The 23,216-nt window shown below is 40.8% G+C and overlaps 1 protein-coding gene across 3 annotated transcripts in view; it reads right to left on the bottom strand.

The window, feature by feature from the left end:
• The window catches only part of B3GALT1 (beta-1,3-galactosyltransferase 1), a 359,452-nt gene that overhangs the window by 189,232 nt on the left and 147,004 nt on the right, over positions 1 to 23,216 (bottom strand). The gene's annotated exons all lie outside the window — the stretch shown is intronic.

Here is a 23,216-nt window from a genome sequence, read left to right as displayed (position 1 = left end):
CTGGACTACAATTCTCATTCTCCCTGACCATTGTCCAGGCTGGCTGAAGCTGATGGGAATTGGAGTGCAATAACATCTGGATGACACCATGTTAGCCACTCATTAGTTAAGGGGAATGGAGATGGGGTAAGAAATTCTGCAGTGGGGCAAGTTCTATAGGATTTCTATCAATGTCCAAACAGAAGAGAGTAATGAATGGCTTTTGCTCTGTGGCAAGCAGTATTGAAGGAGCATCTCTCTCCACCCCCATCATTCAGCCTGGACACTGGGATCCAGGACTGAGGGCCTTCTGGCGGTTCCCTCACTGAGAGAAATGAAGCTACAGGGAACCAGGCAGAGGGCCTTCTTGGTTGTGGCACCCACCCTGTGGAATGCCCATCAGATGGTATATAATGAGTAAAAGTAAAGGTAAAAGTAAAGGACCCCTGACAGTTAAGTCCAGTCACAAATGACTCTGTGGTTGTGGTGCTCATCTCGCTTTACTGGCCAAGGGAGCTGACATTTGTCCGCAGACAGTTTTTCCGCGTCATGTGACCAGCATGACAAGCTGCTTCTGGTGAAACCAGAGTAGCGCACGGAAACACCGTTTACCTTCCCGCCAGAGCGGTACCTATTTATCTATTTGCACTTTTTGGGCGTGCTTTCGAACTGCTAGGTTGGCAGGAGCTGGGACTGAGCAATGGAAGCTCACTCCATCGTGGGGCCTTCCGATCAGCAACCCCTAGGCTCAGTGGTTTAGACCACAGCGCCACCCGCGTCCCTATATAATGAGTAATTATATAACATTTAGGAAACATCTGAAGGCAGCCCTGTATAGGGAAGCTTTCTAAGGCTTAAATGTTTTACTATGTTTTTATATATGCTGGAAGCTGCTCAGAGTGGCTGGGGCAACCCAGTCAGATGGACGGGGTAGAAATAATAAATTATTGTTTTGAATTGCCTTAGCTCTGCATTTCTCAAAATTTGCCCTATCACCTTCCCCTTTGCCAAGTTAGACAAAGCTAAGGGATGGGGACCTGCTTTCTGGAGAGTTAGCCACACTTTGGGATTGTCTCCCTTAAGACAGAATCAAGGAATTGTAGAGTTGGAAGGGGTGTCAAAGGCCATCCACTCCAATCCCTGCAATGCAGGAATCACAGCTAAAGAATCCTTGACAGACGGCCACCCAACCTCTGTTAAAAAACCTCCAGTGGAGATGGTATCTCCATCCTGACATCAGTAGAAGGAGGGTGGATCAGAGGGGCCTTCTCTCATGCATAGACACATAGTAGTGGACACTACTGTTGAGTTGATTCCCAAGGAACTTGCCATCCCCTCTTGCGGCATGCTAGTTTGCTCCCTTGGCACATAGCTTGGGAAATGACAGCTTAGCCTGCCAAGCAGAATGCAGTAGTAAGCAAGCCACTCCCAGTCATGCGCAGAACAAATGAGCTCCAATATACAAGCTTCAGGATCTGACTTCTTAAACCTCTTTTTGGAATTTGTGCCTCGGGAAGAAAGCTCATCATTGCCTGCACCACCTCAAATGCTCCACAAAGCACACGCATCCCCAGATTCCCAAATCAGCAAGCCACTGTTATCTGTAATGCTGCTTCTTACAGAGCACCGGGTTTAATCATGTCTTAATGCAATTTGCATTTGTGTGGGTCCACTGTGCATTTCCTTGGAGCATGCCACATTCTATTAAAGCGTCCGGCTTCTTGCAGGGAGAATATTAAATGAAAGCAGCTCGTAATTTGCCTGGAAATGTATGTACTACACGAAAAACACACACAATGTTATCTGTGATTAGTTTGCAGAAGCCATCTGTCATCTCTGCGCACACACCGCCTTGCACTCAACCAAACCAAGGATGACAGAGGAACTGGGAAAGAAAAGTATATTTACTTTTGACAATGGAATCTACCAGCTTCCTTTCTTGCTATGGTTATCCAGCTTGGAGGAAAATGTGTTGGAGTGAAAGGATGTGGATTCTAATTTACAAGAGGAGAGGCATGCCTAGTCCAGACCAGCAGGCTTTTAACATCTTGAAGAAATGTGTGTGCAAAGTTCACGGCAGGCAGGTGCGCATTGAGTCTATTTACAGCTGGAAGCAAGAACCGAGATGCTTGATGAGGTCGGGTATATCAGGGAACGTGTCTTTTCGGCATCCTTTCCTGAGAGAGCAAATCATTTGCCTGTAATGAGAATACTCGTTTCGAAATGAAGCGCAGCAGGTGCGGAAAAATCTTTCCTATTTATGCCCCAAAATATGTAGGTTTAACAAACAAAGCCAAACAAAGAATAGTGGATACCAATCTTCAGAGTTTGGGGGCCAAAGAGGGGAAATGGGAAACAGGTTGGATGCATGTAGCTGTCACAAGCAGGACAAAGAGGAGGGTGAACAGCAATCAAGCTATGAGCAACAATGGTTTGCTGAGTTGGTATTGTCCTGGGATTCTCAAGTCTTACTGCAACAAACATAGTATAGTGGTTAGAGCATGGGTAGGGAACCTTTTTCTCTGAAGGCCAGGCAGAGAGGCTTAGAGGACTAGGTTGGAATCTCTGAGTCTGAGGTTCTGTAATCTGTACCACTGGGTCAGAGTGTCAGGCAAGAATCAGGAAGATCCAGGTTCAAATCCCCCTGGTCCACTGAGTGACCTTGGGCCAATCACTATTTGTCAGCCTAACTTTTCTGGCAGGATTGTTGGGAGGATTATGGGAGAGGGAGTAGATGATGTACATTGCTCTAAGCTTGCTGTGGGAAGGGCAATATAAAAACTGGAGTAAATAAAGATATAACGCCTGTATTTTTTTTGCATAAAACAGCCCCCTTCCCCGCAATATTCATAAATGCCAGAGAAAATGGCAGTGGAGGCCAAAGGGAAATGTGAAGAGCCTAACTGCCCCCAGAGCTTCAGGCAGGAGTCTTTCTCAGCCCACCTTGGGATGCCATGGTTTGAACCCAGGGCACAGGGTACAGAACAGTGTTCTGTAGTCAGAAAGCTCCCTGTTTTCCAACAGCCACATAACAATCCTTGCTTTGCCTACTAAAGTTTGTATTTTATTTCTGGAGCACAGCCCTTGGTGGTTCCTGCTAATAATCTATTGAAATTTCCAGTCTCAGCGATGAAAAGTTGGGGAGCCAACTATCGGCATTCTGCTGTTCTCAGAAGGGATGTGCTTATGTACCCAAAACACACCCTTCCTTTTTTGGTGCTGGAGGACAAAAGGCAAGTTTCTTTGTTTTGCCTGGGAAGGGGAAGGGCTGCCACAGAGGGCTGGCTAACAGAAGTGGCATTCTCCATCTTAAGCCAGAACTGAATTCAAAGGTGCTGGCTTGCAACAGGGGGTTCTATCCAACTAAATCTACTCAGATGAAACCCATTTAAATGAATAGGCCAGAGTAAGCTGTGAAGAACCTTTTAATGAGGGTGAAAGAGGAGAGTGCAAAATATGGTGTGAAGCTCAACATCAAAAAAACTAAGATCATGGCCACTGGTCCCATCACCTCCTGGCAAATAGAAGGGGAAGAAATGGAGGCAGTGAGAGATTTCACATTCTTGGGCTCCATAATCACAAAAATAAAAGACACTTTTTGGGAGAAAAGCAATGACAAACCTAGACAGCAGCTTAAAAAGCAGAGACATCACCTTGCCGACAAAGGTCTGTATAGTTAAAGGTATGGTTTTCAGAGTAGTGTTGTATGGAAGTGAGAGCTGGACCATAAAGAAGGCTGATCGCCAAAGAATTGATGCTTTTGAATTATGGTGCTGGAGGAGACTCTTGAGAGTCCCACGGACTGCAAGAAGATCAAACTTATCCATTCTTAAGGAAATCAGCCCTGAGTGCTCACTGGAAGGACAGATCCTGAAGCTGAGGCTCCAATACTTTGGCCACCTCATGAGAGGAGAAGACTCCCTGGAAAAGACCCCATTGTTGGGAAAGATTGAGGGCACAAAGAGAAGGGGACGACAGAGGATGAGATGGTTGGACAGTGTTCTCGAAGCTACAAACATGAGTTTGACGAAACTGCAAAAGGCAGTGGAAGACAGGAGTGCCTGGCGTGCTCTGGTCCATGCGGTCACGAAGAGTCAGACACGACTAAACAACAACAACAAAGCTGTGCTCATTCATTTCAGTGAGCCTACACTGAGTAGAACTAACATTGGCTGCAACCCAGAGTGAATCTGTATTTCAAACCCGGCTGCAAACCTGCTCCCAAAAATAACTAAAATAACTGAATTATCTCATAATGGTGAAGTGGGGATCTTAGTATGTCTCATTAAGAAAGATATTCTAACTGGGATTTTAATATACCTGCTACCTCCTTGCTTGCTTGCTTTAACCATTAATTTCTAATGGCAGACGCTTGTCAAATTAACAGTATACTAAATCTACGGCCTTCCTCTCATCCATCACGGTAATAATATTCTTCAGATGACTCCTATGTGTTAGCAAAGCATGACCTTCTCTGCCTGAATCTATAGAAGTGACTCTTAATCAAACTCTTCATTCCCAGGTGTTCGCTGAAAGCGTCTACTTAAAAAAAACCTATTTTCTTTCTATAGCTTCTGGGTGACTACCGGTTTTTTCGGCACAATGCTAGGCATGTCTACTCAGAAGTAAGCCTCATTCAGTAAGCTCAGCTGGATTTACTTCTATTTCAGGTAAGTGGGCATGGGATTGAGGCATTATTCTGATGGTATTCTAACAAGAAAATATCCTATATTGTTGTCTGAGCTCTTGAAAGTTTATCTCCTTTTTATTGCTTTTTTATTAATTTATAAAGATTTCTTGGTTTACAAAAGTATGTATGTGCAATGTCTCTTTTTTCAAGTTACGTTTTCTGCAGGTCAATTTCATTTGTTGAGACGTTAGTGTTACATTACGAAGAAAAGGGGGAAGAGGTGGAGGGGGCAATGATGGGTGGCTTTGTTTCTCTTTTACTTAATGTGTGTTTGGGGTTTTGTGTCGTTTCTGCAGGTTCTCCTTGCCAATCACATTGTGTACCAAAAATTATGGCTATTTAGGGGATGATTACTCAATATTAAGATTTATGTATGCATGCACTTAAAACTCTTCCTAGCTAAAAGATACCAAGGTGGGGTAAGAGAGGTGCAAATAAAACTTCAATATCAATGCAATATAAACAATACACAACATACTGGCCAGAACAGAGGGAGAGGTGGTGATGGTGGTCCACTTTTCAGGCACTGCAAATACGTAACTGAACACCTGAACAATGCAGGTTGCTTTGGTCATGCTCATCCTGTGAGGGTAAGGATGACGTGAAGGTACTGTATTTTTCGCTCCATAAGACACACTTTTTTCCTCCTAAAAAGTAAGGGGAAATGTCTGTGCGTCTTATGGAGCAAATGCGTGGTCCCTGGAGCTGAATTGCCCAGGGGCAAAAAGCAGATAGTGGAGGGGGGAGGGAAAGACAGCGAACTTGCAAGGAGAGGAGACTGGAAGATTAAAGCAATGAGGAGAGAAATTAGAAAAAAAGGAGGAGCAAAAAATTGCTCCAGCTAAGGAAAAGACACTAAGGCAAACAAGAGGGAAGGGGGTATTGAAACAAAGCCGCTGAGCAGCTGATCGGCAAGGGATCCGGAGGGAGATAAGGGACTCTAGAGATAAAGGAGGCTGCCTGGGAGGGGGAGGTAAAAGCACATGGATCCTCAGGATTTTTGCATTGGGTCACCCCAAATTCTCCATCAGATTACATAGCATGTCCATGGCTACAGCCTGCACCAAAACACACACGCATCCACTGTTTCGTGGGGCCACAATGGCGCAAAAACGTGGTTATAAAGCACGGGTCCACATGGATCCTTAGGATTTTTGCATTGAGGTACCCCAAACTCACCGCCAAATCACATATCATGCCTATGGCCACAGCATGAACCACAAAAATCATACATCCACTGTTTCGTTCAGAATATTTTTTTCTTGATTTCCTCTTCTAAAAACTAGGTGCGTCTTCTGGTCAGGTGCATCTTCTGGAGTGAAAAATATGGTGCCCTATTCCTTCTCCCTTCTCCCCCAACAGGGGATCAGCAGAGTCACATCTGAAAACTGATAATTTCTGTGGCATGAAGGCAATTCTTTTTTTTTATAATATTTTTTATTAAACAATTTTTATATTAATACAAACAAAACATACATAAACAAACAACAAACAATAACAGAACAAAAAACAAGTACCATTTCATGTCCTAATTTCTTAAACCTTACTTCCTTGACTTCCTCTCGCTTCCCGTTTCTGTGTTCCAAGTTCTTATAATTATTCAGCGAATCTTCCCTTATTTTACTATAAATTTATGTTAGTCATCCTTATTCTCTTTGTCTTAACCATTACTAATAGTAACCATTTATTTTAAGCCCAACATCATTCTAACTGTCATTAATTTTATAGTACTTCTTTAAATAATCCTTAAACTTCTTCCATTCCTCTTCCGCCGCTTCTCTTCCCTGGTTTCGGATTCTGCTCGTCATTTCTGCCAAACCCATGTAGTCCATCACCTTCATCTGCCATTCTTCCAGTGTGGGTAGATCCTGTGTCTTCCAGTACTTTGCGATAAGTATTCTAGCTGCTGTTGTAGCATACATAAAGAAAGTTGTATCTGTCTTTAACACCCCCTGGCCGACAATACCCAAGAGAAAGGCCTCTGGTTTCTTGGGGAAAGTATATTTAAATACCTTTTTCAGTTCATTATAAATCATTTCCCAGAATGCCTTAATCTTCGGGCACGTCCACCAGAGGTGAAAGAATGTACCTTCCTTTTCTTTACATTTCCAACATTTATTATCAGGCAAATGGTAGATCTTTGCAAGCTTGACTGGGGTTATGTACCACCTATAAATCATTTTCATTATATTTTCTCTTAAGGCGTTACACGCCGTAAACTTCAACCCGGTGGTCCACAACTTTTCCCAATCAGCAAACATGATGTTATGACCAATGTCCTGAGCCCATTTAATCATACTTGATTTTACCATTTCATCTTGTGTATTCCATTTCAGCAGCAGATTATACATTTTTGACAAATTCTTAGTACTGGATTCTAACAGTTCAGTCTCTAATTTTGATTTTTCCACCTGGAAGCCTATTTTACTGTCTAATTTAAACACTTCATTGAAGGCGATTCTTAAGAGTAAAATAGTGATGTTTTGTACAGAACTCTCGGTATGCATTGCTCCCCTTGTTTCATTTTTCTTTTTCTGCAACAACTCAAAATTCAGCATATAAACTCATATTTTAAGAAGTTTAATGCAATAACAGCAAAGCATTATGGGTCTGCCTAGATTACAATAAGAAATCACGGTCTTGAATATAAGTTTATTCAACTCTATTGTGGGTATTTCCAATTATTCTATTTAAATTATGGTGGGCTCCCCCCCCCATTTCTTTGTGTATTTCTTTCCTCTAGTCCCATGCCTCATTTTTTTATTTCATTTGCCTTTTCTACAACGTCAGCTTATTTCGTGCTCTCTATCCTTTGAAGCAGTATTTATCATCATTTCAAAGTGGAGGATATTGTGATTATAGAACAAACAAGTTTGCATAAATGAGTAAATGGATCAGATTGACTCTTTATTCTTTTGCATTACATAGTTCAGTAGCTACTGTTGCTTGTTCAACTTCTAAATAAATGTGTGTGCTTAAATAAACACAAGCCCATGGCAAACTTGATTCGACTTTCAGGGTGCATTTCTGTAATTCTCTGTGCCAAAATCCTATCCCCAATGCCTTTGTGGTCATCTCCCACAAAAGTGGGAATGGCTTGGGGACTTTTGTGGAGTTGGGATAAATTTCTTAATTTGTGGGGGTCATGGGGTCAAATACTTCATCTGACCTCCAGTAACCCCGCAAGATTTTGTTTGCTGGCTGAAAAGTACAGTTCTATTCCAGCAGAATTTTGACTGCTGAGTATAAACAGTGGAGGTTATTTTTCACCTGCGATCTTGGCTCTTGCTATTTTTAAAAAGGATGTTAAATGCCAAGGATTTTATGTAACACTATAGTTGTATTGTTTGTATTTCAATGTGTTTTGATTTTATTTTGATTTTGGATTGTCACAAGCTGCCCTGAGTGGTGCACGTTCATTAAGAGGGTGGGGGAGAAATAGACAGATAGATAGCAATGAATTAAAAATGAAGACAAGGAGGGTGAAGTAATTTGATGCATTTTTTCCTGAGATGGAAGCCCTGTGCAGATATTCTTAAAGTGGGTGCACTCACTGCATGGAGAGGATGATTGGGATAACAATGCCAGCCCTCCTTCATTCTCTCTGCATGGATCAGTCATTGTGCATCAGAGGTTTCGTATGCAGGATTGGTGTCCTGCCAAAAGTCTGCAGACTATGGGTACAGCACACGTGCTGGTTCCATGCAAAAGGTCTGACCAATATATGTGAATCAAGAGAGGGCCAGTTAGCAAGAACCACCTTGAATTCACAGGCCTGTCTTTTGTTATCCCAGTTTCTACACAGTTACAGTAGGTTAAAAGAGATTGTGGACACCCAAGTTTCAGCCATGAAGCTCCTTGATTGGTCTTAGAGAAACAAAGAATGCACTTCAGAAGGCTATTGTGAGAACAAAGTAGGACAACCTCATATGTGCTGCCTGGAGCTCCCCAAAGACAGAAAACAAATGAAAGTACACCAGCAAGGAAATGATTGAATGGATGGTTGACCTTTGCGACTGTAACTGCTCAGCTTGTATTGAATTATGAAATTACAGAGCAAGGTCTTGCAAAGAATCAAAGCAACATTCAACAAATAATGAAGAAGTGCCTCCATCATCTTTAAAAGAGATAGAATAATGTGTTGGAGAAAAGACAGGATCATTTGACCCTGCTGACTAGCCTTCCCAGACCTGGGGCCTCCAGATCTTTTGGACAACAACTCCAAAGAGTCCCAGCCAGTGATCTGGGATGGTGGGAGTTTTGGATTTAAAACATCTGGAAGGCACCAATTTGGAGAAGGCAGTTTTAAACCAAAGCAGGAGACAGGTTTTTGTTTTTTAAGGGTTTGGGATTTATTTTCTCACTTTTACTTGCAAGGCTCAACATAAAGCATTAGTGATTTTTTCCAGTGAGAAGTCACAGAAATGTTCATTTGCATTCTTTGGGTATTTTTTCTAAAGCCTGGAAAAATGAAGGCAGCACAAATGAGTCAAAAGATCTGGATGAGGAAATTACTACATTGAAATATGCTGATGAAAGCTAATATAATTTCAGGTGTAAAAACCCTCCTTCAAGTGCTCTCCTTCATTTCGGTAAAGCTTACTCAGGAGAACCTGCCAACAGATTGTGTCCTGTGTCATTATAGCACAGGGCTAGAAATGTAGTTTCCGATCATAAGGATGACTCCATGTTGGGCTGTAGAAGTTTAACACCTTTAAAACAACATCTGGAATCTAATTAGCAATTGCAGCAGAAATGGGGAAACATTAGTGTTGCCAGCTGCCTTTATTTTGCGGGACAGCTTGGATTTAAGAATCACACAGTTCCATAGGACAGAGTGGGTTAGAACTCAGAAGGCATCCCGTATTTCAGAGACCACAGATCAACAGCAAGGGTGGGGAACCTGAGGCCTCAGGGTGAAATGCAGCCCTCCAAGTGTCTATCTTGTCCTTAGAATGCTCCCTAGCTCATACCAATTCTCCCCAGGCCATATCCTTGCTGCCTCTGTGTTTTTACCAAGCTGGGATGTGTCCTTGAACTCTGTGGATGCTTTTTGACTTCTTGGATGGAGATGGGTCTGTGAGTGTCTAGAAGCTAGCCTGCTGTACAAAGGTAAACGTTTACATTTGCTGTTAACAGCCATGTGCATCTCTGACTCTGCACACCACTGACATGCAGCTCTTGGATGCTTGTTTAGAAGGAGATGTAACTCTTGGGTTGAAACAGAGTAAAAGAGTACTGGGAGATAATTTATAATGAATTGAAAAAAATGTTTAAGAGTACTTTTCCAAAAACAAAACAAAACAAAACAAAAAACAGAGTCCTTTTTGTTGGGGATAATTCAGATGGGAATTCCCAGGTATCAAAAAAAGCTATTTATGTATGCCACTACTGCGGCCCGTGTTTTGTTAGTTCCAAAATGGAAAATGAGTGAGGTCCCAACTAAAGAAGAATGGCAACTTAAATAGAATTGCAGTGACAAACAATTGGATATGAGAAAAAGGATTTAAAGAAAGTGCTACAAGTAATTGAAATTAGGGGTTGCTGGAAAGATTTAAAACAGGGATGCAGAAAAAGGAGGTATGGGGAAGTCGCTGAAAGAAGGTTTAAGGAAAAAAAGGTTAAGAAATTATACGTGTTTATATGTTTGTTTGTTTATGTATTGTTTTGTATTGTCTTTTAATATGTGTTGAAAAATCAATAAAAATTTATATATATAAAAAAAAGAATGGCAACTTAAACTGATGGAATATGCGCAGCTTGCAGACTTAACTTATAGAATAAGAGAACAAGAAGAATATACGTTTAAAGATGATTGGAAAATGTTTATTGAATATATGGTTGAAAATTGTGTACATTGAAAACATTGGCAGCTTTAAGATAAATTCAACAGTGTAAATAAGTTTTGGTGGATGTAAAAATGCAATAAATGATTTAGTTTATGTAAAATACGCAGGGATCTATGGCATGAAAACTGAACCATGGAAAGAGAAGAAGAGAAGTCACTGATATTTTGAGGTTGTTCAAATGAATATTCTAAAATGTAAAATATAAAAAACTTAATAAAAATTATACCAAAAAAGAAAATAAAAGAAACAATAGTTCTCACCTCACTCTACAGTGTCCCTCACTAATGAAACTTTGTTCTGTGATGCTGTAGAAGGTGCAACAAACACTGCAGGCCACAAACAGCTGCTGCAATCTTTCCCTTCGAATTGGATCATGTAAAGACAAGGGAATCTGAATGTCATTTCAAATTCCTCTGAAATCTAGAAGGAATGTGGAGCAAGGATCCAAGACAAAAGCCAAATATATGGCAATATATAAATGGCAATATATAAATGCACACACACAAAAGTATGACGACATTTGCTTCCTTGCCTCCAGTCCATGGCACAGATCAGCACCAGCCAAACTTCCCTTTGCAACAGGGGAAGGAATATAATAACTGCGAGACTTCCGGTTGGCGCCAGCGCTAATGGCCGCCTCCCGCTGAGCTCCGCTCAGGGAGGCTTCTTCACGAGTTCGGGTCTGACCGCTACGGCGAAGCGGGGACCCTTAAAATCTCAGGCACAGAAGCCTGAGAGCAAGGAGGCTCGGTGGGCACCTAAAGCGCCCCTCTTTATCGCAAAGGAGCCTTTTTAAAGGCTCCGGAGTGGCAGCGGGGGAGCGCGGTGCTGAGAGCCGCTACCCAGCCCGTGAAGTGAAGCCGCGTCGCCATTGGCGGAGAGCGCCGACTTCTTCCTGACATTTGGATTACAAATTGGACTACCGTGAGTAAGATTGAGCAACAAATTTATAAGGAAATAATCGTAAATTGGCTGAAAGCGGAGAAGGTAAAAAATAAGGAAGTCTGCCTTCTCCGGACTGCATGTAAATAAAGCATTGAAATAAGAAGCTGCAATTGTCAGAAAGCGCTTTAAAAGTGACGGACTCAGGCATTGGACTCAGCTCCCCCCCCTAAGCAAGCAGGGGCAGGGGGGGAAGATTTATGAACTGTTTTGCCTGCATGAAAGAGGCTTAGAAGGGAAAGTTCTGCCGTTTTAAACCCTTGGGGAGGACTGCCTGGGAGTGAGTTACCGGGACTGAGAGCTGTCATTTGAGACTTGCTACAAAGTAGGCGTTCTGCTGGATTACAACTATAGACTTGATTTGACAGAAGTTTGGAACTTTGGAAAGATACTTTGGAAAGATACAATTTGGCTATTTAGAAGATATTGGACATTTGGTTGCTACTTTTGTTTATTTGGGAAGGGAATCTTTGTTACCTTGTACTGGAAACTCTGAATTGCTCCATCTAGAGGCTGAAGGGAAATAACTACTATTTTTCACCGTAAGGAACAGACTTGTGGAATTTTCCACCTGAAAGTGATTCTCGTGGGAAAGACCTTGGGATATGAGTGGCCCAACAGAGGAGAGAACAACAAGGGCTAAAAGTAAAGCTGAACAAAAGAGAAGAGGTTCAATCGTACCACCTGCAGCTCCTTCCATGGATACAGTAACAATAACAAAAGCATTAGTCAAAATAAATGAAACCTTAGAAGTGCTAACAAAGCAGAGCACTGAAAATTCCAAACAGTTGAATCAATTATCAACAAAATTGGATCTGAATACAGAGACTATAAATAAATTAGTTCAAGAGAATGAGATAACTAGAAAGATTGCAGAGGAGGCAAAAGTTTCGGCAGAGGAAGCAAAACTTTCTGTAGGAAATACACAGGAACAGATAGTACCAGTCTGTAAAAAGCTGGAAGAACATGAGGCTGCTCTGTCTCTATTGGAACTACAGAGAAAAAATAAAAATTTGAGACTGAGATCGATTCCAGAAAATGAAAAGGACAATTTGATAGAATATTTGACAAAAGAATTTCTGGAATTTTGGCAGGACAGCTTGAAAGAGGAGGAATTTAAGATAACAACTGCTTTCAGACTGGGAAGGAGACAGAACAGAAAGAGCCCAAGAGATTGCCTTATAACTCTGAGATCTCAGGAGGAGAGAGATAAGATATTGAATTTACATTTCCAAACAGCCCTTGAAATTGGAGACTCACGCGTGCAGATCTTTAAAGACATTCCTAAAAACATCTTGGAAGCGAGGACCCATTATAAGGACTTGGTCACTCTATTGAGAAAGAACAACATACTATTCAGATGGGAGTTCCCACAAGGTCTGTCCTTTAACTACAAAGGAAAGAAAATCAAGATAAAAACAGTGCAAGACAAAGAACAGTTCCTGATAAGAAATGAGGAAGACCTTCTTAAGGAAACGGCGGAGCCTACGGACCTAGAAAATTTACCAGACATTTCAAACTTATCTTTTGGAGCTAGAAAATCAACAGAAGATCTCCTTGGAGCTGTTGGAGGGGCAACTGAATAAATAACAAGATGTCCTTGAAACTCTTAAGTTGGAATTGTAATGGTTTGAACCTTCCTAGAAAGAGACGAGAAGTCTTTCACATTCTGAAAAAAGAACAATTGGACTTGATTTGTCTACAGGAAACCCATGTGACTAGGGTACACCGAAAATTACTTATCAATAAAAGATTAGGACAAGAATTTATTTCATCGGATAAAGTGAAGAAAAGAGGAGTGGTGATTTATGCAAAGGAGAAGTTGGCCCCTAAATTAATATTTAAAGATGAACAAGGAAGGTATTTAGCAATCGAAATCCAAGTACAAGGAGAAAAATTATTGATAATAGGAGTCTATGCACCAAATGAAGGGAAGTCGGAATTTTTTAAGAAACTGCATGAGACACTAACAGACTTTTTGGATTACAATGTAATTTTAATGGGAGACATGAATGGAGTGGTCTCTACAAATATGGACAAAGCACAAAAACAGGTGATCTCCAAGGATGGGAGATTACCTAAGACATTTTTTGAAATGACTGACAATATAAACCTGATTGACATTTGGAGAACAAGGAACCCTCTCGAGAGAGAGGGGACCTTTTTCTCTGAAGCAAAAATGACATGGACAAGAATCGACCAAATATGGATAACTAGTGGGATGGCAGCAAAGGTCAAGAGAGTGGAGATCTGCCCAAAGACTTGCTCCGACCATAACGCTGTGAAGATGGAAATGAACTCAACAACAGCTGGTTCCTTCAGATGGAGGATGAATGACTCCCTATTTAGAGATGAAGAGGTATATAAAAAGGCCCAGAAGGCAGTTAAGGACTACTTTGAGATAAATCTGAGAACAGAAGTGGAAAAAAGAGTAGTTTGGGACGCAAGTAAAGCTGTCATGAGAGGATTTTTAATACAACAGAATGCCGTAAAAAGGAAGAGACAGAATGAGAGAAAGGATAAGATCATGGAAAAGATAAAAGAAGGAGAAAAAAGATTGAGATCTAAACCAAAGTCTCATGAAATTCTGAGAGAAATCAAGTTTTATCAGAGACAATATATGGAATTGATGAATCAAGAGATAGAATGGAAAATAAAACAAATGAGACAAAAGACATTCGAATCGGCAGATAAATGTGGGAAACTTTTGGCATGGCAACTGAAGAAGAGACAGAAACAGAATACGGTTACCAACTTAGAAGTTGAGGGAAAGAACATTTATAAACCAAATGAGATTAGAAACTGTTTTCAGAGTTATTTCAGGAGACTCTATGCACAAGGGCCGGTAAATGAAAAAGAAATAGAAGAATTTCTTAAAAAATACGGATTACAAAAAATCTCGGAACAAAGTAGAGTGATATTGAATCAGAAGATAACGGATCAAGAAATTGAGGGAGCCATTCAAAACATGCAACTGGGAAAATCTCCAGGACCGGATGGACTGACCTCCAGATACTACAAAGTTTTGAAAGAATGGCTTATGCAACCGCTGAAGGAGGTCTGTAACGAAATTTTGGAGGGGAAGAAGGCACCTGAGTCGTGGAAAGAAGCTTATATTACACTTATACCAAAGACAGAGACTGAGAAGAATCAGGTTAAGAACTACCGCCCTATATCATTACTCAATGTGGATTACAAAATTTTTGCAGATATTTTGGCAAAAAGATTGAAAAGAGTTTTGGTGGGGGAGATTCATAAAGACCAAGCGGGCTTTCTTCCAGGAAGACATTTGTCAGACAATGTGAGAAATATAATAGACATTATGGAGTTACTGGAAGTTAATATTAATACTAAGGCAGTATTAATATTTGTGGATGCGGAGAAAGCCTTTGACAATATTTCTTGGAGTTTTATGAAAAAGAATCTCCAAGGGATGGGGGTAGGCCAAGGTTTTGAGAATGGTATAAGTGCAATTTACTCTGAGCAAAGAGCAAAATTGATTGTAAATAATGTGGTTACAGAAGAATTTGCTATTGAAAAAGGGACACGACAGGGATGCCCAATATCCCCACTACTCTTTATATCTGTCCTGGAGGTTTTATTAAACATGATTAGAGAGGACCAGCTGGTTAAAGGGATTCAGGTCGGAGCTAAACAGTATAAATTGAGAACATTCGCAGATGACTTAGTTTTAACTTTACAAGAGCCAGACACTAGTACGAAAAGAGTTTTAGAACTAATACAAGCATTTGGTCAAGTAGCAAGTTTTAAGTTGAACAAACAGAAAACGAAAGTACTGGACAAAAATTTAACAGCGGTTGAAAGGGAAAAGTTTCAGAGCGAAACGGGGTTAATGGTAGCAAAGAAGGTGAAATACCTGGGGATTAATTTGACATCTAAGAATGTGAATTTATTTAAAGACAACTATGAGAAATGCTGGTCAGAAATTAAGAAAGATTTAGAAGTATGGTCAAATTTGAGACTCTCCTTGTTAGGCCGTATTGCTGTCATTAAGATGAATGTCTTGCCTAGAATGTTGTTTTTATTTCAAACATTGCAGATTTTAGACAAAATGGATTGTTTCAAGAAGTGGCAAAAAGACATATCTAGATTTGTCTGGCAGGGCAAAAAGCCCAGAATAAAATTTAAGATACTAACTGATGCAAAAGAAAGAGGGGGGTTTGCCCTGCCGGACTTAAAGTTGTACTATGAATCAGCGGCGTTTTGCTGGCTGAAAAGCTGGCTGCTTCTTGAAGACACAGACATTTTGGATTTGGAAGGGTTTAACAACAGATTTGGCTGGCATGCATATATATGGTACGACAAGGTAAAAATTCATCAAGGTTTCAAGAACCATATTGTTAGGAAAGCATTGTATAAGGTTTGGACTCGATATAAAGATTTGTTGGAAAATAAAACCCCCAGGTGGTTGTCACCAATGGAGGCTAAGGAAGTGAAAAAACTTAATATGGAATCCAAATGGCCAAAGTATTGGGAAATTATAGAACAGGAGGAGGGAAAAGTGAAATTGCAGAGCTATGAGAAACTGAAGTCAAAAGTAAGAGACTGGCTTCATTATTATCAGATAAATGAAGTCTTCAAACAGGACAGGAAAATTGGCTTCCAGGTGGAGAGGTCAAAATTAGAATCAGAGCTATTGGAACCCAACACTAAGAACTTGTCAAGAATGTATAACCTGCTGTTGAAATGGAATACACAGGATGAGACGGTTAAATCAGCTATGATTAAATGGGCGCAAGATATTGGTCATAACATTATGTTTGCTGACTGGGAACAGTTATGGACCACCGGTATAAAGTTTACGGCATGTAATGCCTTGAGAGAGAACATTATGAAAATGATTTACAGGTGGTACATGACCCCAGTCAAGCTTGCAAAAATTTATCACATGCCCGATAATAAATGCTGGAAATGTAAGGAAACTGAAGGTACTTTCTACCACCTTTGGTGGACGTGCCCAAGGATCAAGGTATTCTGGGAAATGATTTATAATGAAATGAAAAAGGTGCTTAAATGCACGTTTGTGAAGAAACCAGAAGCCTTTCTCCTGGGCATGGTAGGCCAATTGGTGTCAAGGAAAGATAGGACGTTTTTTATGTACGCCACAACAGCAGCAAGAGTACTATTAGCGAAGTATTGGAAGACACAAGAACTACCCACACTGGAAGAATGGCAGACTAAGGTAATAGACTATATGGGACTAGCTGAGATGACCGGCAGAATCCGTGACCAAGGGAAAGAGACGGTGGAAGAAGATTGGAAGAAGTTTAAAATTTATCTCAAGAACTGTTGTAAAATTAATGAATGCTAAAATGTCTTGGGTAATGCAAAAAAGAATTGCAGTAATTAGTAATTGGATATGAGAAATAAGATCGAAAGAAAGTATTATATTGAAATTAGGGGATGCTGAAAAAATTGATAACAGGGATGCAGAAAGGGGAGGTATGGGGAAGTCGCTGAAAGAAGGCTTAAGAAATGAAAGGTTAAGAAATTATACGTGTTTATATGTTTGTATGTCTCGTATTGTGTTGTATTGTCTTGTATTATGTGTGGAAAAAACCAATAAAAATCTATTTAAAAAAAAAAAAAGGAATATAATAACTGCAATTTGTCAGAATTAGAGAAGCTGTGGGAAACACTGGGCTGAAAGTGGTGAGCAATTTTGTTGCAGTCATTGCCCGAGAGGTTGACAGACCACAAGGGAAAAGCACAGCATATTGTGGGCAGAACTATGGAACCCATCAGTTTAGGATTATTAGAAACACAACAACAAAAGCAAAGGGCAGCCTTCCCCATCCTGGTGTGTTCTAGACATTTCGGCCACCAGCTCTCACCAGCTCTAGCCAACATTGCCAGTCATCATCTGGAGGATACGAAGTTAGGGGAAGGCTGATTTGGGGGACAAAATCACAAGCCATTTCACTGAATTAGGATAGGACTTAGAAAGAAATGTTTCCCAATGTGTGTGCTTTTATTTATTTATATTTTTTTAAAAAATCTTAACCCGTGCCTTTTATATGGCTATGTCTGAAATGAAATCTCATACTTCCAAACATAAAACGGTTGCCGCAGATCAAACACCTCAGTCAAAGCTTTCACATCACCTGGCTTCTGTCAAACTTAATACTTTTCAGTAGTGGCACTTCACCTGTTAATCTGGTAGTCATCCAGAGATAATTCCTGGAGTGAAAGCTGAAGTATCTAGTGATGCATGTAAACATGCAAATTAGCTATCAGTTAGATGTGTAAGCTCTTTTCCTCACCCCATTACTTATCAAAATTATTTTAACAACCTTCCACATTTCCCCTGAGCAGGGGAATTCCCCCCCCCCCAAATTTTTTTTACCACTAAGTAAAATTTCTATAGACACACAAAAAGCCCCGGAAAAAATTCCACAAATCTCAGAATAATTTTACTTTACCTCCCAATTCCTACAGATGTTTAGCTTGACTATGACTCTTCAATAGCTCACTTCAAATCTTGCCGTAGGCAAAATTTGATGATAATTATAGCTGTGTTATACCCACACTCGGAGTGAACAGAAAACTTCCAGAACCAAACTTCCAGCATTGTGTGTGTTATTTGAAACCCTTGAACTGGGAGATTTTAGAAACAGGATTCAGACTTTTTAAAAATGGTTTCAACGAGGGTGGGAAGAGAACAGTGATCTCCTGTTCTTCGATTGCTGAAGTGTTTTTTGTTTTTTTAAATAGTTTTGCAGTTGTTTGTGGTGGCATCTGAATTTATTTGCAATGAACAACCGGCAGCTACCATTCCAATGTCCCTGTTGTGTTTTGGTTCAATGTTGGATCTCACAGAGTCAGCAGAGTGGCAAGGCAGAAGTTGCTGGACCATGGATAACTCTAAATAAGCAACTTACTCTGGCAAAAGTTGGGAGCAGACTGTGCCCTTTTAAGTCTCTGTCTCCAGACTATCTTTTCTAGGCTTCACCCTCTTGTAGAGAACTTCAGAGCTTTAAAGGGCCAGTCCTCTGGCCTGTAGACAGGAACCCCTCCTCTCTTTCATTGCCTCCATCCCAGTGTGCTCCATGAGCCACTAAATTGGTGACATGCAGTGGGAGGCATCTGGTCCTGTGAAGGTCCAGGCTCTAGCCCAAGGGTTTCCCAAATTTGGGCCACAACTCCCATCATCCCTAGCTAGCAGGACCAGTGGTCAGGGATGATGGGAACTGTAGTCCAAAACAGTTTGGGAAACCCTGCTCTAGCCCTACAGGCGCCAGTGATTCTGGGAGGTTCTTCTAGGGGCTGAACTTGACCCAGCTCCCTATCTGGTGCCTCTGCACCCTCCGATTCGGTGTCTGCATTGCTGCTGGATTCAAGGGTCATGACAATTCCCCACTCCTGGAATTATTTCTACCACCGCCGTAAGTGGCCTATACTGACAAAAACCATTCAAAAATTCTAGGGTCCCAGTTCTGAAATCCCCCCTTCCCTCTGTTCATGAAATTTCTGTTCCATTGATTTTTAATGCAGTCATAGTTTAGGCATGACGTGGTAAGCAATTTTTAAAAAGAAGTCTAAAACCATATTTGAGGTGGGTTTTTAGAAGGCCCTTTTCACACTTTCACCCACTACTGCCAGCATTGGTGTTTTGTTTTTTTCCGGAGGGGTGGGGTTGTACAAAAAATTGCCTTCAACAATCCAATCACTTGCAATGGGCTGAGGAATTCTGGGAAGTTGTATCATCAGACCTCGTTCAAAACAATGAAGGGCTAGATTCAGCCACAGGAGCTGCTAGTGGAAGTCAATGCAAGGACTTTTGCTAGCACAATGTGTCAGGAGACCCTCTAGAATAGCATGGCGGGGAGAGGGACAAGTGCTCTATAGGGCAAGGAGAAATGCTTGCACTGATGGAACCATCTCCTTATTGCTGCATTGAATTCCTCCTCAGATATTGTTTAAGGGAAGCTTTACACAGAAAGGCATTCCTCATATGCCAGAGTGAAGCTTAATCACCGTGAGAAGCCCATAGAAACGTTATGCAAATAGTTAATAGTGAAAAAAATCTGTCAAAAGTGATATGTGTGCACTTAAAATGCAGCTCTTTGCTTTTTATTATTCATAAATCTCAGAGCCCACCTTGTTCCATTTTACCTCCCTCAGAGAAACTCTTTAGAAAAGCAAAAGTTGAAAAAAGGACAGAATCAGCCAAAGGGAAGCCTGTGCTGGCTCTAGAGAATATTTGACATTCACATCTTTTCTCTTTGCAAAGGGGGAAAAAGTATTAACATTTTCCAAATTACAGGTGTGAAAATTAAGTCAGCTGGAGGCATATGTCTGAAATATGCATTATATATCTGAAAACCTTTGGAATGTTAACAGTCTACCTAGGAAATGAACAACAAAAACAAAGAATAATGAGGTGATTAATGAACTAGAAAACCATCAGTAATGGGGTACCAAGATTGCGTGGTGACCTGAATGAAAAGCGATGGCAGGTCCTAGGCCCTTATTCATTGTGGCCATGTATAAGTGAGTCACCACCTGACAAGCTTTCAGGACAGCTATTGCATTTGCTGTAGAAAGTGCCTAAATGTTTTATGCCTGAATCGTAAAATGAGTGAATGCACTTTAAATCAGAATATGAAATTTCTCTGGTGGAAGTTATTCAAATACTTATGAAATGGCAAAACATTTTGGAGCAGGCAAAAAAGGAAGGAAGGAAGGAAAGAAAGAAGGTGGCTACATTTTTTGAAACCCCAACGATCTGTAAAACAGAAAACATTTAGATGTACCGTACAATTGCATCTTGAGCAGAGGTTATGTTTCGGGTATGGCACACATGTCCCCAAAGGTATACACCTGAACTGTCCCCATTGGAACTGTCCTCTACAATTATCCCTACCATCCAAGTAAAGGAAGAGGCTTTTTAAGCTGTCCACCTTGCTTACTGGGTTCTGGGACACTCTTGTGAGATCTTGTGGGGCCATCCAAGTTCCCACAAAAGCCTCCCAAGGCCTAGGAAGCAAGCTTGAAAGCTTACATGCTCTTTCTGCACCAGGAAAACCCAGCACAAAAGGAGCTTTTAAGATCTCCAGCTTGCGTGCAATTAATTTGCAGGAGTTCAACTGTCCAGCTTTCAAAGTTGAAATTCTGCAGGTTGATCGTACCAAATTTTGAAAAAATAACACAAGGAGTTATACAACCATACAAATGTCTTTAAGTGAAAATGGTTTCAAAACAGATTTGGGGGTTCAGAATTCCCTTCTTCATGCCTCTCCATTTCTTTTTGATTCTCCCAATGTTAGGATGCATGGAAACTAATGGATGTTAGTTTATGGAAACTAACAGAAACTCAAATGACTTCAGAGTCTAGCAGGGGACACTGAGTCAAAGCCTATAGTGCCATCAGTTAAGGAGCCAGACTCCATTCCTGATCTCCTCTGTTGGAGATCAGGGGAACCTATGGCAGAAGCTCACTGAACCAGATGCCACATGATTCCCCACAAGTTGCTCACTAGGAGCTCTCCATGGTGCTGTAGCAACCAACCACCCTTGTCTATGGGCTCCTATGTGAGGCCCAGAACAGGGCAGAAACAAACATGTCGACACCCTTGAAGGCGCTGTTCCTCTCTGTGCAACAGCCATTTTAAAGGTACTGGGAGGGAATCAACGTTGTATTAAGCTGATTGCACCATCACAGCATGCATTTTTGATTGCATGGTATCACAGTCTGCTGCCCTCTCACCTCTCTGAGATTTTCTCAACCTCCTGAGTGAATGTGTGGAGGCAGCAGGACTGCACTTGTGGAAGTCTTCGTTCTTGCTTCTGCTGGTGGGGCTTGTTTGTTGAATCTTGCCCACTGTATACATGAGCATTGTGTTTAATTTGGCACCACCAGCATAGAAAAGATTGTGGTGGTAGCTGGGATGTGGAAGCCGCAGTATGGCCGGAGCCAGGAACATCTGTTTCAGAAAGGTGAAAGCAAAATTTGTGTAGGACAAATGAGAAAGACTGGATGGGAACATGGGGTCAGGCATGAATTTTTGACTTACACCTTCAAAGCTAAAGCTACCTTTGATTATGCAGGTAACGGAACAGAAGACGGGGTGCTACATTATGCAAAAGGCTGAGAGAAAGGTACCGAGAGGTATCACAACCACCTGAATGCTAAACATCAAACAGTGCAAAATGGTCTCCCTAGTAGAGAGAACCGCTTAGAAAAAGATGTAGGCTATTTCTTCCATTCTTTACCTTCCCAGTGCTTTCATCACTGTTACCTTTTACTAAGAAACGGAAGGTATCACAGAGTACCTGGTCATAAAGGTCATGAAATCCCACACCATGCATCTCTATTCCCTCTGCTTTTCCAAGAGGAAAACAATACGGAGGTTACAGTCCGGTTGTTACTACCGTGTGCCATATCAAGGACATTGGGTGAGCTGTTCATCATGACTTAGTATTCACTGTTGAATCAAAAGAACTTTTCAGTAGGGGGCAAGGAAGAATGATCTTCAAAAGATGTCATGTAGAAATACAACAAACCTGGCTTTGAAGTTACCAGTATTGAGCAAGCACATGAGAAATGCCAAAATGAAATGAAATATATATATATATATATATATATATATATATATATATATATATATATACACATACATACACACACATAGCAATTTTATGAAATTAAGCAAAGTTGGTTGTTTTCCCAGTTTGAGCCAGCTAAAAAGATCTCACTTCTCTGGATCAATTCCCCCCTCCTCTTTATGATGTGGCGTTACACAATGAGTTAGCAATACAGCTCAGTAATTAGATTTTTCAAAGTATAAAATATGTAGGGGAGGAAAGCGAGCTGAATATTAAACCTTCATCCCGCTTTTCAGTATGGAGCTAAAACTTGGTCTTCTGAGGTCACCTCGAAAATAGTCCATTCTTCCCGCTGGCATCAATTTCCTAGATCAATTAAATTTAATATAGCCCATTATTCCCTGCAAAACTTCCACTCCTCCTTCTAAGCTCCTTGCTAAGAATTGTTAAAATGAGGTTTTGCCTTCATCAAATCACCAAGGAGATGAGTAATAGAAAAATGAGAAAAACTAAACAAAAGCTTCCATTAAACTCGTCCTCTCAATTTTGCCTTCCTTCTTGATAACACTATTTTATAAAGGCAGTCTGAAGCCAGGTACAAACCCTAAACATTTCAAGGGAATCCAATAGAGACTCTCCTCTGAACACTTAGCAAAACCCGAATATGTCGCTCATGGCAAGGCTTGCCCCCTGTTCTTTGTTTCTAGGAATGGTCCTTTATTTGAATTTATTTAACAAAATTTATATACCACTTGATTCTATAATTGAGATCTGGCTTGCTAGCATGGCTCAGCTAGAAACTAGGCCTTTATGGAAGCGGCTCCTGAACTTTGAAACGTTTGCTCTGAGACAATGATGAAACTTTGGATGATTTTTTTTCTTATACTTGTTAGTTGTATTTACTGTTCAACATTGGTTTTATGCTCTTTGTGACCGCTACTTGGGAAAAAAAACAGTTTATAAATATCTATTTATCCATATCTACTTTAGTAACTTTGTAACGACAGGAGTGCAATTACATAAGAAATTCAGGGCAAATTCTGAAGTTGGCATCTTTCGAGCCCAAATCCTTATTAAACAGAAAAAAGGGGAAACTATGTTTTGTTAATCTCTTTTGTGAAATTCAAATCATGTTTATACCTCAGGGAAAAGGCCAGAGGCTAAGATTGCAGGCATGAGCTTGGAGA

Source organism: Podarcis raffonei, chromosome 1, assembly GCF_027172205.1.
Source record: "Podarcis raffonei isolate rPodRaf1 chromosome 1, rPodRaf1.pri, whole genome shotgun sequence".
NCBI lineage: Eukaryota > Metazoa > Chordata > Lepidosauria > Squamata > Lacertidae > Podarcis > Podarcis raffonei.
Note: the sequence above shows the minus strand (reverse complement) of the source record. Positions and strands in the feature narration are given on the sequence as shown.